This window comes from Ovis canadensis, chromosome 8, assembly GCF_042477335.2.
Source record: "Ovis canadensis isolate MfBH-ARS-UI-01 breed Bighorn chromosome 8, ARS-UI_OviCan_v2, whole genome shotgun sequence".
NCBI lineage: Eukaryota > Metazoa > Chordata > Mammalia > Artiodactyla > Bovidae > Ovis > Ovis canadensis.
Window position 1 is genome coordinate 94,872,605 of NC_091252.1, and position 16,668 is coordinate 94,889,272.

The window sequence follows — 16,668 nt, forward strand, 5'->3', positions numbered from 1 at the left end:
GATAATTAAGAAAAGGGTTTACCTGAGGTTGGACTGTGCATTCCCAGGACAGGAAATAACAGCCCACCTCCACCACTTGCAGGAGGTGCTTCCGTGTCATGGTGTTGTAGCCACGCTTTTCAGGAAACAAACTCACTCAGAAGAACAATGCAGATAGTGGAGTGCAGTTTATTACACTGGCAGGCCCAAGGCAGAGTCTCCTCTTAGCCAAGGACCCTGACCAGTTTTTGTGAAAACCTTATATATCCTAAGTGTACGTGCTCAAACCCACATCCCAAAATTCTCTGAAACTAGTCTGAACAAAGGGAAAGAAAGATGCAAAGTTAACCCATGATTCGCATGCCTTAAACCCATGATTCGTACGCCTTAAGCCTAGGTAGTTAACAGTGGACAATTATCAATAGGCCTGTGGTCAAACCCCATTAAGCATAATATAATTTATGATTCTATTTGGTTACACAGATAATTAGGGTATTCTTTTAGGCGACAGAGAGTCTAGATACGAGCCCTGGGGCTCTTCCATGGGAAGGGTTGGGGGGAGGTCTGGTTTTCCAGTTGGTATGTCATTTCCATAGATACTGGGCATATAGCTCAAAGTCCACAGTCCGGCCCAAGATAGAGTCCTGCTTTCAAGATGGAGCTTGTTCTGTCTGTTTCCTCCTTCCGCGGAGGTGAGCGTGCCATCTCTTGCCTCCCTTTCTAGGAGCAGAATGGCTACCTCCAGGCTACCAGCTGTTGGTTCCCCCTCTCAGCTCCCTGTGGTTTTCCACACGGTTCATCAGACTAGACCCACGGTCCCCATGCAACACTCCCTGTCACCAATCAGCTCCATCCACTTCCCCTCCTATTTCAGGAGACCCCGCCTCATCTCACTAAGCAGAAGGGGCGCCAGACGGCAGATCTCCACACGCGCATGCGTCCTTGCCCACTCTGCCATCTTCACACGGAGCCGCCCCCTCAGGTCCAGGGCCAAAGGCCACGCCCAACGTTCAGATGTGCTCTAGCCTTCCTCATCTTAACTTTTTAAAATTTAAATTAAAAAAATTTCCCGTCACCCATCACACACACACACACACACACACACACACACACACACACACACACACACACGTGTTCCCCTTCAGCTCCAACCTCCGCACTGGCTTTGCGCTGAGTGCCCGAGTGAATCACGCCATCCCCTCCCGCTTCACTCGCCAGCATTTCTCACACGGCCACACTCTGGCTTCTTGGGCTCAACTCTCTCGGGCCCGGGTCTCTCCCGGTGGCCACGTCCGGTGGATGCTGGTCAGGCTATTCCTGTTGTCGCCTTGTGGCAGCACTTGACAGTGAGCCCTGCTTGCATCTCCTGCCTGCATCTTCTCTCCCAGCTTCAAATGGCAGCTGGGCCTCCCTGTTCCTCGTTTAAGGACAGACCTGAAGGCAACTTTCTCGCCTGGCTTTGCCTGGGAGGGAGGGGCAAGAGGAGAGGTGAGTGGTCTGGGGTCTTGGTGGAGCAGACGGAAGTGAGGTAAGAGCAGAGAAGGAGGTGTTCTCCCACCATGGTGGGGAGGAAGCTAGTCGGGGTTCCATGAGGAGCAGGGCCGCAGACCACTCCCCGCCTCCCCAGGGCTATGGTGGAGTGAGGCTGACTATGGGGAGCTGATGAAGTTGGACCACAGAGAGGTGAGGTTTCCAGTCCGTCCTATCTGAGCCTATCCCACCCCACAGGGTGGGGAGCAAGAGGGTGTTTGCCTGCCGGGGCCACAGAGGCCTGGGCAGTGGACACTGTGATAATCACACCTCTCATTTCACTCAGCAGATGTTAAATGAATCCAAAATATGCCCTGGACGCACTTCTAGGCTCTCTTCTGGGCTGCAGGGTGATGCGAATACACATGATCCCTTCCCTGGTGGAGACAGTGTCCTAGCGGAGCAGATGGGAAACACGGGGCCAGCAACCAGCTGCAAGCTGGTGGAAATGAAAGGACTAAGTAGAGCAGATGGCTGTGTAATGGGCAAGCAGGGACCTAAAGCAGCGAAGGAGCTCCTCAATGGCCGGAGAGAAGTGGGGTGGGCCTGGGAGTAGCACCAAGAACGCTTGAGACCGAAGGGTTTCTACCTTGACACGTGGACTCTCAGATTTGACTCTTAAAGGCAATAAATAATAAAATAACACTCATTTTCTGATCTTTGAACTCAGTAGAACTAACCTAAGTTGGCTCCTTATGTTGTTAAAATTTTGACACCATGAGGGAGGGGGTCTTGATCCTGTCCCATCCAAGGGACCACTGATCCCAATCCAAGTTTACCCATCTGACTGATCACCCATCTTCAAGCTCCAGATGTCAATAAGGGGGACAACAGCCACAGTTCTGTCACCCAGAATCACCCAGCCAGGTCTCATCTCTCCTCCCAAGAGTGGCTGGCTACTGACTTTATGTTTAGGTGGCAAAAGAGTCCTTTTGCAGTTTTCCCAGAACATAAGGTATTTACCTCATGATTAGCTGAAATCTCCCCTCCAACAGAAAAATTAATTGGTGGCTATCTGTTCTAGAACTTCGCCATAGCAATTTCCACTACTCCCTGAATTATAAATTTCATGAAGGCAGAGGCTAAGCAGGACCCTATGGGAATTTCCCAGAACAGACACCCCCCCACCCCCACCCACATGTCCTCTGTCTGCCTTTTGTCTGTAGAAGAATTTTAGTCAAAGAATAAATTTAATCAGGGAAGTGATAAAATGAAGAAAGGGAAACAGAAAAAAAAAATAATAGTTTAGCCATTAAACAAAGTCAAGGACCTTTTAGTTCCTTCTCAAGGGTTATAGATAATATTCTGAGTGATATCCTATGAGTTATTTTCCAATACTGAAACTCCTACCAGGTAGGAGAAGTTAACCACATGCTGCCCACAAGCATGTTCATAACCCCAGACTGACTGGAATCAGAGGGTTGATGACGTTGACTCCCAAATACGTTATCACCAACCAATCAGAAACACACCCACAAGCTGATCACACACCCCACAACCCCGCCCCGCTCTCACCTTGTTTTTAAAAACCTTCCCCTGAAAGTCTTCAGGGAGTTTGGGTCTTTTGAGCATGAGTGAAGTGAAGTCGCTCAGTCATGCCTGACTCTTTGTGACCCCATGGATAGTGGCCTGCACCAAGCTCCTCCGTCCATGGGATTTTCCAGGCAAGAGTACTGGAGTGGATTGCCATTTCCTTCTCCAGGGAATCTTCCTGACCCAGGGATCGAACCCAGGTCTCCCGCATTGTAGACAGACACTTTACCGTCTGAGCCACCAGGGAAGTCTCTCTTTTGAGCATGAGCTGCCTGGATTCCTTGTTTGGCGCCTGTAATAAATACTTCACTTTCTTTCAGCACAACTCAGTGTCAGTGGGTTGGCTTTGCTGTGCATGACCAAGCAGACTCAAGTTCGGTTTGTAACAAGGCCACATCTGTTATTTCACCTACTGTTACCTCCTGCCGTCTAACCCAGAGCCTGGCCCCTAGCAGGTGTCCAATAAATGACTCGAATGCAAGATGAATGAGGAAATGAACAACTGAGCACACGCTCTGCCGCTCTCCTCCGAGTGCGCTTCGTTCAGTCTGCTGGCCCTGTTCTCTTTATTCCAGAGACTTTGAGGCCAGGATCATTTTCTCAAGGAAGTCCCATTGGCATGGAGAGGTTCATCCAGTTCTGACAATGTCTTCTGTTAGCTTATTTCCAGTTCTATGACAATGTTTTTGGCTTTTGCGATGTTTTCTTTTCCATTCAGAAATCGGAGACGAGATTGCCGGTCATTATAACTTAGAGCCTGGAAGGTACAAGTTTGGTAACTCAAGGTTACTGTCTTAATTTTCTTTCTGTCTGATAGCAAGAGAACATGTAGTTGGGGCCAAAAAAAAACAAAACAAAACAAAACAAAAACAAAAACACCTGAGCATTAGAGGAAAAACTCATGCAAAGAGCGTCCCCAAGAAGTCTACTCTTTCCCTGGTCTTCCAGAAGGCTAGCTGACACCAGGTAGCCTGGGAGCAGTGTCTCAGGCCAGGAAAGGAGTGGTGAGAAAGATTTTTAAGTTGGTCTCTGTGTTGATGTCTTGCCTTCCTGTTCCTGCCTGGCTGTCTTTGATGTCTTTGTAGTTCCCTTGTACTGAGGCCAGGACCCATCAGAGAACCTACAATTTACACTTCCGTGCACTCTCCCTTTCTGAGAATAGCAGCTTTGTGAAGAAGCAATGTTGGCTACCCTGTCCAAGTCTTATTGGACAAGAATGGTGCTGGAACCAGAGGGAGATGAAAGGGACAGTTGAAATGCATCCCTCAGATTATCCCTAGGGAGTTAGTTGATAGGTAGGTAGGTAGGTAGAAGGACAGCTAGCTAGCTAGCTAGATAAGGGAGAATAAAACCATAAAGATTTTTAAACAGTGATACCAAGAGAGAGGCTTAGAGATCAAGAGAGATCCCAGAAGAGCCATGCTGGTCTACAGGAGTCACATCCTTCTGTTTGGTCCAGATAGTCACTCTCAGTCAGAAACCCTGGTTTCTGCTCCACAATTCTTCTCTGTCCTTACTATCTGCAACCTTTGTCCCATTTCTTCAAAGATGATAGTTCTTCAAAGCCTATAAGGTCTTAGCAGATATAGACCTTATACACAGTTCATTAATTAAGCAACATTTATTATTTATTAACTTGTAAAAGACTCTGAGATGACGGATCTACATCCTACCAGTAAACAGATGTCACCTTCAAATTAGGATAATTAAAGGAGGTTTAGGGCTTCCCTGGTGGCTCAGATGGTAAGAAACCTGCCTGCCAGTGCAGGAGACATAAGAGATACAGGTTCAATCCCTGGGTCAGGAAGGTTCCCTGGAGAAGGGAATGGCAACCTACTCCAATATTCTTGCCTGGAAAATCCCATGGTCCAAGGAGCCTGGCAGGCTTACAGTCTATGAGGTCGCAAAGAGTCAGATATGACTGAGTGACTAATGCTTTGACTTTTTCATGGAATCTGGTCCCATCACTCCATGGGAAATAGATGGGGAAACAGTGGCAACAGTGTCAGACTTTATTTTGGGGGCTCCAAAATCACTGCAAATGGTGATTGCAGCCATGAAATTAAAAGACACTTACTCCTTGGAAGGAAAGTTATGACCAACCTAGATAGCATATTCAAAAGCAGAGACATTGCTTTGCCAACAAAGGTCTGTCCAGTCAAGGCTATGGTTTTTCCAGTGGTCATGTATGGATGTGAGAGTTGGACTGTGAAGAAAGCTGAGCACCGAAGAATTGATGCTTTTAAACTGTGGTGTTGGAGAAGACTCTTGAGAGTCCCTTGAACTGCAAGAAGATCCAACCAGTCTATCCTAAAGGAGATCAGTTCTGGGTGTTCACTGGAAGGACTGTTGCTGAAGCTGAAACTCCAGTACTTTGGCCACCTCATGTGAAGAGTTGACTCATTGGAAAAGACTCTGATGCTGGGAGGGATTGGGGGCAGGAGGAGAAGGGGATGACAGAGGATGAGATGGCTGGATGGCATCACTGACTCAATGGACATGAGTTTGGGTAAACTCCGGGAGTTGGTGATGGACAGGGAGGCCTGGCAGGCTGCGATTCATGGGGTCACAAAGAGTCAGACATGACTGAGCGACCAAACTGAACTGAACTTAAGAAAGGAACTGTTTATGTAGGTGCAGGTGGGGACCACAGGGAACAGCGCATCAGTGGGCTGTTACCATCCTGAACTTGGAAGACCGCAGGGAGGACTGGTTAGCAGAATCCAGAAGAGTCTGGCATACAAGTCCAGCTTTCGAGAAGTGATGACCTTCCTCAAGGGACAAAGCAACCCTGCAGGGAGGGAGCCTGGGTTTCCTCCTGCTCACTCTTCTCCCTCCCTTAATCTTCACCCTTCCTCTCACTTTCCCTTCTGTTTCCTACCAGGGTCCTCATTACCCAAACCCACCCAGAAGCCAGGTGGCAAAGAGGCTGCTTGATGAAGGTGAAACAAGTCAGCCCCTGCTGCAGAGAGCAGGCTGAAGAAAGGAAGAAGGCAGATCTGCAGAGACAAGTTAGAAGCATCCATCCACTCTGGGAAGTGATAATGCTCTTTCACAATTGTTTGTTACTTTTAGTACATTATGACATCACCAGCAAAGATTAGTTAAGGATGATTTTTAGAGTGTTCATTAAACAGAAAGGACCTTCATACTCCCTTCTCTTCCTGGAGCTGGTAGAGACTTTCAAGGACATCTCATTTGAACTATTACATAGTCAAGGAAATGGAGACCCAGAAAGCTGAACTCCCCTGCCAAATTCACATACCGAGGTACAGGCCCATCTCTTCCACCAGCAGGAGTGGCAGGGGTGAGCACGTGGTCCCAGTCCTATTTCCCTGATCATGACAGACATTGCTGGTCGATCAAGGCAGAAGGAGCTTCATCTCTGTCAACACTGACCTCTCAACAGTGTTCTCAGTTGAGTAGAACCAGTAGTCAAGTTCAAACCTGCTTGCCGTCTCCACACTACATGGTCTCATTCCTGTAAATGTCTCTCGTGTTGGCTCAGTGGTAGAGAATCCACCTCAACGCAGGAGATCTGGGTTTGATCCCTGGGTGGGGAAGATCCCCTAGAGAAGGAAACGCTGCCACTCCAGTACTCTTGCCTGGAGAATTCCGTGAACAGAGAAGCGTGTCGGGCTACAGTCCACGGGGTTGCAAAGGGTCAGACACGACTGAGTAACACCATCACTTTTCACTTTTGCTGTGCTACACAGCTTGTGGGATCTTAGTTCCCCAACAAGGGATCGAACTCATGCCCCCTGCCGTGGAAGCATGGAGTCCTGACCGCTGGACCACCAGGGAGTTCCCTATGTCTCTTAGTTCTGACTGCTCACAAAAGAACCAAACTTCTCTCAGGGCCTTGTACTGCGTGGTCAGAATAGAGGAGAAACGATACTTCGAATTACGTCAGTGTTTTCCACCCCAGTTTTTGCTTCAGTTGATGAATTTGGCTTCATTCAGCACCAGGTTTTCATTTAGTTCAATTTATCAGGGATTTGTGTGAAGCCTTTGTTAGCCACTTAGCACTGTGCTGGCTGCTGTTGAGGCCCGAGTGGGAGAAGCTGGGTTTGTTATCCTCAAAGGTTTAGTCAAGTTCAGGGAAAGCACATTCTTGCTTCTCCCTCATGTGAAGGTGGTCCTGCGGGTACCCGTCCCAGCTGCCTCTTGTAACTCCCAGACTTATGAGCGCTCCGCCTTCTCACCCTCTTCCTGTGGACACGCTCACCCTTCACAACCTCCGCTTGGTCCTATGCAGGTTAGGCTTCCAGGACACTCATCACCCTTCCTTCAGGACCTCAATGAGCCCCACTTCCTATCATCTCCTTGGAAATTTTGGAAACTCATGGATTTGCCTCAGGATGGAAAAGGGGGTGTATTTCAGAGATGGTTCCAAAAGCTCTGTACGGGAGCTGGTCCTGGCCAAGTAGACTGATTCCTCCAGCAATGGACCTGTGTGGCCAACTGCTCCCGACCCCTGCATGCTCACCCTGACCCACGACCTCAGAGGCACCCAGCTGCAGGCGCAGGGCCAGGTCAGGAGACTGGATGCACCTACCTGTGGCCTCAGCACACAGGGATGGTTAGAAACAACGTCAGGCTTTCTTTACCGTTCGTATTTATCCATGCTTTCTTTAATTCAACAAACTTTCCATGACAACATGTGCCAGGGAGTGTGAATGAATAACACGTAGAGTTCATGCCCATCTCAGAGTTCACACTTCACCCTAGAACAGAACTGGAAGAGCTGGACATTTTAAAAAGCTTGGGGAAGTTACACGTAAACCATGGACGTTTTATGCTTGTTTCTCCGGGTGCTGTCATCTGTGCTGTGCTATGTCCGTGTGAAACCCAGCTGCTTCGAGACACGCTAAATTCCGCTTCCAGCATTTCTGGGCTGCCTCGTTGTATAGGAAATATTTCTTTGGTGACCACTGCTCTGTTCTGTTTTTGATGCTGAATCAGAAAATATAGTCCCTCCTTTGGGAATGTTCTGGTTAATGAAAAACAAATGGTGGCCTGAGAGGTACAAAGCTTGTTGACCGGTCCAAAGAGTTTCTTGGTAGAAAGTCAGGGCTTTTTCTGTAGTCAGGGTATCTCTGAGTTAATTTGTAATGATTGAGTTGGAAAATAGCTTGTAATCTGCTTCATGGGTCAAATACAAGGTGAATAGCATTAGTACATCCATCCATACATCTGTAATAGCCAATTGTAATAAATCCTAACTAAGTTCCAGAGACCTTTCCAAGTACAGATTCAGACTTTGTTTTCATTTTTAAACCATTTTATTGAGCTATGATTAACATGCAAAACCTGTATATAGTTAATATATAAAACTTGAGGTGTTTGGAGATGAATCTACCCTCGTGAAATCATCACCATGATCTATGGCACAAACTTATATATCATCTTGAAAGGTTTTCTCCCACACTCTTTATTATTATTTTTGTGTGTAATAAGAGCACAGTGCAAGATCGACCCTCTTTGCAAACTTCTAAGTCTATGATGCAGTGTTGCTCTAGCCACTATGCTGTGTAGTGGATCTCTATGACTTATTCAGTTATTGCATAACTGAAACTTTGTACCCTTCGGTTGGTTTCCCTGGGGGCTCAGATGGTAAAAAGTCTGGGTGCAAGGCAAGAGACCTGGGTTTGATCCCTGGGTCAGGAAGATCCCCTGGAGAAGGGAATGGCTACCCATTCCAGCATTCTTGCCTGGAGAATTCCATGGACAGAGGGGCCTGGAGAGCTACAGTCCATGGGGTCACAGAGAGTCTGAAGTGATTTAGCATGCATGAACTCATCGTTCGGTTATTACCACTTCATTTTCTCCTCTCCCAGTCCCTGGCAGTCACCATTCTACCCTCTGCTTCCATGAGGTTCACTATTTTATATTCCTCACATAATGCAATTATTAGAATTTGTCTTTTGAGACTGGTTTATTTCACATAGCATAATGCCCTCTGGGTTCAACCATGTCATCACAAATGGCAGGATTTCCTTCCTTGAGGCTGAATAATATTCCTGTGTGACTGTGTATGTGCATATGTATAATGTGTTTTTATTCACTTGAAATTTTTTCTGTGCAGTAGAATTCACTCTTTTTAGCGTACATCTCTATGAATCTTCATGAATTCATAGTCATGTAATCACTGATACAATTAAATTCCATCACCCCCCAAATTCCTTTTCCCCACGCCGAGTTCTCTCACCAACTGGCCTGTTTTCTGTCTCTGTAATTCTGCCTTATCCAGCAGGCCATGTGACAGCGACTGCACGGGTTTCTGAGTCTGCCTTCATGCCGAACGAGCATACCGCCTTTGAGACCCATGGGTGGTATTGCACACATCACGAGCTCATTCCTTTTGCTTCCTGAGTACTGTTTCTGCCTGTAAAGGTGAGGAAGTGTGATTATACATTTACCAAAGGGAGGAACATTGAAGTATTTTCTGATGTGTGGTGATTATGCATAAAGCTACTATAAATGTTCATGGACAGGACATTGTGTGAATGTAAGCTTTTATTTCTCCAGGAGTGGACTTTCTTAGATATGCTAAGTGTATCAGTATCAGTTCAGTCACTCAGTCAGGTCGGAGTCTTTGTGACCCCATGGACTGCAGCACCCCAGGCCTCCCTGTCCTTCACCAACTCCCAGAGCTTGCTCAAACTCATGTCCATCAATTACGTGATGCCATCCAACCATCTCATCCTCTGTCATCCCCCTTCTCCTCCTGCCTTCAATCTTTCCCAGCATCAGGGGCTTTCCCAATGACTCAGTTCTTCAAATCAGGTGGCCAAAGTATTGGAGCTTCAGTTTCAGCATCAGTCCTTCCAATGAATAGTCAGGACTCAGTTCCTTTAGGATTGACTGGTTTGATCTCCTTGCAGTCCAAGGGACTCTCGAGAGTTTTCTCCAACACCACAGTTCACAAACATCCAATTCTTCAGCACTCAGTTTTCCTTATGGTTCAACTCTCACATCCATACATGAATCCTGGAAAAACCATAGCTTTGACTGGATGGACCTTTGTTGGCAATATGATGTCTCTGCTTTTTAATATGCTGTCTAGGTTGGTCATAGCTTTTCTTCCAAGGAGCAAGTGTCTTTTAATTTCATGGCTGCAGTCACCATCTTGCAGTGATTTTGGAATTCAAAAAAGTAAAGTCTGACACTGTTTCCATTGTTTCCCCATCTATTTGCCATGAAGTGATGGGACTGGATGCCATGATCTTAGTTTCTTGCATGTTGGTTTTTAAGCCAGATTTTTCATTCTCCTGCTAAGTGTACGTGTGTTTAACTATGTGAGAAACTGTCAAACTGTTTTCCAAAGTGGAGTGCCAGTTGCATTCGTATCAATATGTGTGAGAGTTTCAGTTGTTCTACATCTTTGTCAGCATCTGGATGTGTTCACTAAAAAATTTAGCCATTATAACAAGTATGGAGTCATATCTCATTGTGGTCTTAATTTGCATTTCTCTAATGGCTTCCCTGATAGCTCAGATGGTAAAGAGTCTGCCTGCTATGCAGGAGATGCAGGTTCAGTCCCTGGGTTGGGAAGGAAATGGCAACCCACTTCAGTACTCTTGCCTGGAGAACTCCATGGACAGAGGAGCCTGGCTTGTTACAGGTCAGGGAGATGCGAAGAGTTGGACACAACCGAACAACTTTCAGTTTTCAATGACTAATGATGTCGACCATCTTTTTTATGTTCTTGTTTGCCATCCAGATATAGTAGAAGTGAAGTGTCTTTTAAGTATATTTTGTCCATTTCTTTTTATTTTTGAGTTATAAAATGTTTTATATGGTCTGGAAATGAGTGTTTTGTCAGATACATGATTAATATGTATTTTATTTCAGCGTGTGGCTTGACTTTTCCTTTTTTTCTTTGTTTTTTTTTAAAAACTAATTTATTTATTCTAATTTGAGGCTAATTACTTTACAATATTGTATTGGTTTTTGCCATATATTGACATGAGTCAGCCATGGGTGTACATGTGTCCCCCATCCGGAACCCTCCTTCCCACCTCCTCTCCATCTCATCCCTCAGGGTCACCCCAGTGCACCAGCCCTGAGCACCCTGTCTCATGCATCGAACCTGGACTGGTGATCTATTTCACATATGATAATATACTTGTCTCAATGCTATTCTCTCAAATCCTCCCACCCCTGCCTTCTCCCACAGAGTCCAAAAGTCTGTTTATCTCTGTGTTTGCTGTCTTGCATATAGGGTCATCGTTACCATCTTTCTAAATTCCATATATATGCATTAATATACTGTATTGGTGTTTTTCCTTCTGACTTACTTCATTCTGTATAGTAGGCTCCAATTTCATCTACCTCATTAGAACTGATTCAAATGCATTCTTTTAAATAGCTGAGTAATATTCCATTGTGTATATGTACCACAGCTTTCTTATCCATTTGTCTGCGAATGGACATCTAGGTTGCTTCCATGTCCTGGCTATTGTAAACAGTGCTGCAATGAACACTGGGGTACACGTGTCTCTTTTAATTCTGGTTTCCTTAGTGTGTATGCCCAGCAATGGGATAGCTGGGCTGTATGGCAGTTCCATTCCCATTTTTTAAAGGAATCTCCACACTGTTCTCCATAGTGGCTGTACTAGTTTGCACTCCCATCCACAGTGTGAGAGGGTTCCCTTTTCTCTGCACCCTCTCCAGCATTTATTGCTTGTAGACTTTTGGATAGCAGCCATTCTGACCAGTGTGAGATGGTACCTCATTGTGGTTTTGATTTGCATTTCTCTGATAATGAGTGAGGTTGAGCATCTTGTCATGTGTTTGTTAGCCATCTGTATTTCTTCTTTGGAGAAATGTCTGTTTAGCTCTTTGGCCTATTTTTTGATTGGGTCATTTATTTTTCTGGTATTGAGCTGCTTGAACTGCTTGTATATTTTTGAGATTAATTCTTTGTCAGTTGCTTAATTTGCTATTGTTTTCTCCCATTCTGAAGGCTGTCTTTTCACCTCACTTATAGTTTCCTTCATTGTGCAAAAGCTTTTAAGCTTAATTATGTCCCATTTGTTTATTTTTGCTTTTATTTCCATTACTCTGGGAGTTGGGTCATAGAGGATCCTGCTGTGATTTATATCAGAGTGTTTTGCCTATGTTTTCCTCTAGGAGTATTATAGTTTCTGGTCTTACATTTAGACCTTTAATCCATTTTGAGTTTATTTTTGTGTATGGTGTTAGAAAGTATTCTAGTTTCCTATTTTCTTAACAGTGTTTTCTTTATAGCAGACATTGTAAATGTTGCTGAAGTTCAACTTATCAAGTCTTTTCTTTTATGAACTGTGATTTTAGTGAAATAGTTAAGAAGTTATGAAGATTTCCTCCTATGATTTCTTCTAGAAGTTTTAGCTCTTACTCATAGGTCTATAATCCATTGTGAGTTAATTATTGCGTAAAGTATGAGGCATAAGTTGAAACTCTTTTTCTCTGCATATGCGGATATGTTCCAATGCTTTTTATTGAAAAGGCTAACCTTTCTCCATTCAGTTGCCTTTGTTGAAAATCAATTGATCATGTGCATGTGTGTTGTTTATGGACTCTATGTTCTGTTTCACTGGTTTATTTTTACATCAATACCACTGTCTTTTTTTGTAGCTTTGTAATAAATCTTGAAATTAGATAATGTGAGTTATCCAACTTTGCTCTTCTTTTGAAAAATTATTTTAGCTATTCAAATGCCTTCACCTTTCCATAGAAAATTAAGAATCAGCTTGTCAATTTCTACAAAAAGTTCTATTGTGTGATTTTGGTTGGCATTATACTGAATCTATGATGTGACAAGAATTCATATCTTAACAATGTTGAGGCCCCCAACCCATGAATCTTTGTTTGTTTATATAGATCTCACTTGATTTCTATCATCAGTGCTTTTAGTTTCCAGTATAGAAACCTTGTATACTGGGCAGGGTCTCTGGCTGCAGCAGACCTGGGACACAGGGCATGTGGTGTAAGCCCTCTTGGAGGAGGTCGCCATTAGCCCCACTACAGAGCCAATGAGAAGACAACCCACAAACTGCAGAGCAATTATACCAAAGAAATTCTTGCATTGTTAAGAAAGTTCTAGGACCCACAATGGATTTCTCAACCTGGGGATCTGGCAAAGGGACTGAGAACCCCAGGGAATTTGACTTTGGAGGCCAGAGGGATTTGATTACACAGTTCCCCAGGACTGGAGAAACAGATTCTTGGAGGGCACAAACAAAACTTTGTGTGCACCAGGACCCAGGAGAAAGGAGCAGTGTCCGCACAAGAGACTGAGCCAGACTTGCCTGCGAGTGTCCACGAGTCTCTGGTGGAGGCGTACGTATACAGTGGCCTGCTGTGGGGTCAGGGGCACTGAATACACAGTGCATGCATTAGTCCTTTTGAAAGAGGTCGCTATTACCACGTTACCCTGTATAGTTCTGCCTCAGGCCAAACAACAGGGAAGGAACACAGCCCTGCCCATCAACAGAAAATTTGATTAAAGATTTCCTGAGTGTGGACCTGCCCATCAGAACAAGACCTAGATTCCCCCACAGTCAGTCTCTTCCATCAGGAGCTTCCACAAGATTCTTATCTTTATCCACCAGAAGGCAGACAGAATGAAAACAGCTATCAGAGAAAACCAACCAAACTGATCATATGGACCACAGCCTTGTCTAATTCAATGAAACTATGAGCCATGCCATATAGGGCCACCCATGTCAGATGGGTCATGGAGAGTTCTGACAAAACGTGGTCCACTGGAGGAGGGGATGGCAAACCACTTCAGTATTCTTGCCTTGTGAACCCCATGAATACTATGAAAAGGCAAAAAGATATGACACTGAAAGATGAATTCACCAGGTCAGTAGGTGCCCAATATGCTACTGGAGAAGAGTGGAGAAATAACTCCAGAAAGAATGAAGAGATGGAACCAAAGTGAAAACAACGCCCAGTTGCGGATGTGACTGGTGGTGGAAGTAAAGTCCGATGCTGTAAAGAATAATAACGCATAAGAAACTAGAGTGTTAGATCCATGAATCAAGGTAAATTGGAAGTGGTCAAACAAGAGATGGCAAGGGCAAACATGGCCATTTTAGGAATCAGTGAACTAAAGTGAACTGGAATGGGCGAATTTAATTCAGATGACCATTATATCTACTACTGTGGGCAAGAATCCCTAAGAAGAAATGCAGTAGCCCTCATAATCAACAAAAGAGCCCAAAATGCAGTACTTGGTTGCAGTCTCAAAAATGATAGAATGATCTCTGTTTGTTTCCAAGGCAAACCCTTCAATATAACAATAATCCAAATCTATGCCCCAACCACTAATGCTGAAGAGGCTGAAGATGAATTGTTCCATGATGACCTATAAGACCTTGTAGAACTAACACCAAAAAAAAAAAAAAAAAAAAAAAAGATGTCCTTTTCATCAAAGGGGACTGCAACACAAAAGTAGAAAGTCAAAGATACCTGGAGTAACAGGCAAGTTTGGCCTTGGAGTACAAAATAAAGCAGGGCAAAGGCTAACAGAGTTTTGTCAAGAGAACGCACTGGTCATAGCAAACACCCTCTTCCAACAACACAAGAGATGACTTCATACATGGACATCACCAGGTGGTTAATACTAAAATCAGATTGATTATAATCTTTGCAGTCTAAGGTGGATAAGCTCTATACAGTCAGCAGAAACAAGACAAGGAGCTGACTGTGGCTCAGATCATGAACTCCTTATTGCCAAAATTCAGACTTAAATTGAAGAAGGTAGGGAAAACCAGTAGACCATTCAGGTACAACTTAAATGAAGTCCATTAGATTATACAGTGGAAGTGACAAATAGATTCAAGGGATTAGATCTGATAGACAGAGTGCCTGAAGAACTATGGGTGGAGGTTTGTGACATTGTACAGGAGGCAGTGATCAATACCATCTTCAAGAAACAGAAATGCAAAAAGGCAAAATGGCTGTCTGAGGAGGCCTTACAAATAGCTGTGAAAAGAAGAGAAATGAAAGGAAAAGGAGAAAAGGGATGATATACCCGTCTGAATGCAGAGTTCCAAAGAATAGCAAGGAGAGATAAGAAAGCCTTCCTCAGTGATCAGTGCAAAGAAATAGAGGAAAACAATAGAATGGGAAAGACTAGAGATCTCTTCAAGAAAATTAGAGATACCAAGGGAACATTTCATGCAAAGATGAGCACAATAAAGGACAGAAATGGTATGGACCTAACAGAAGCAGAAGATATTAAGAAGAGGTGGCAAGAATACACAGAAGAACTATACAAAAAAGATCTTCACAACCCAGATAACCATGATGGTGTGATCACTCACCAAATCCAGACATCCTGGAATGCAAAGTCAAGGCGGGGTGGGGGGGGGCTTAGGAAGTGAAAGTCACTCAGTGATGTCTGACTCTTTTTGACCCCATGGACTATACAGTCCATGGAATTCTCCAGGCCAGAATACTGGAGTGGGTCACCTTTCCCTTCTCCAGGCAATCTTCCAAACTGAGGGATCATACCCAGGTCTCCTGCATTGCAGGCAGATTCTTTACGTGCTGAGCCACAGGTGAACCCTGGCTTTTGGAAGCATCACTACAAACAAAGCAAGTGGAGGTGATGGAATTCCAGCTGAGCTATTTCAAACACTAAAAGATGATGCTATTAAAGTGCTGCACTCAATATGCCAGCAAATTTAGAAAGCTCAGCAGTGGCCACAGGACTGGAAAAGAATAGTTTCCATTGCAATCCCAAAGAAAGGCAATGCCAAAGAATGTTCAAACTGCTGTACAATTGCACTTATCTCACACACTAGCAAAGTAATGCTCAAAATTCTCCAAATGAGGCTCCAGCCATATGTGAACCAAGAACTTTCAGATGTTTAAGCTGGATTTAGAAAAAGCAGAGGAACCAGAGATCAAATTGCCAATATCCTTTGGATCATAGAAAAAGCAAGAGAGTTTCCAGAAAAAATCTACTTCTATTTTATTGACTACTGCAAAGCCTTTGACTGTGTGGACCACAACTGACTATGGAAAATTCTTAAAGAGATGGGAATACCAAACCACCTTACCTGCCTCCTGAGAAATCTGTATGCAGGTCAAGAAGCAACAATTAGAATCAGACACGGAACAATGGACTGGTTCAAAATTGGGAAAGGAGTACATCAAGGCTATATATTGTCACCCTGCTTATTTAACTTCTGTGCAGAGTACATCATGTGAAATGCTGGGCTAGATGAATCTCAAGCTGGAGTCAAGATTGCCAGGAGAAATATCAACAACCTCAGACATGCAGATGACACCACCATAAAGACAGAAAGCAAAGAGGAACTAAAGAGCCTCTTGATGAAAGTGAAAGAGGAAAGTGAAAAAGCTGGGTTAAAATCCAACATTCAAGAAACTAAGATCATGGCATCTGGTCCCATCACTCCATGGCAAATAGATGGGGAAACAATGGAAACAGTGACAAACTTTATTTTGGGGGGCTCCAAAATCACTGCAGATAGTGACTGCAGCCATGAAATTAAAAGACACTTGCTCCTTGGAAGAAAAGCTATGACCAACCTAGACAGCATATTAAAAAGCAGAGACATTATTTTGCTGACAAAGGTCCAGCTAGTCAAAGCTATGATT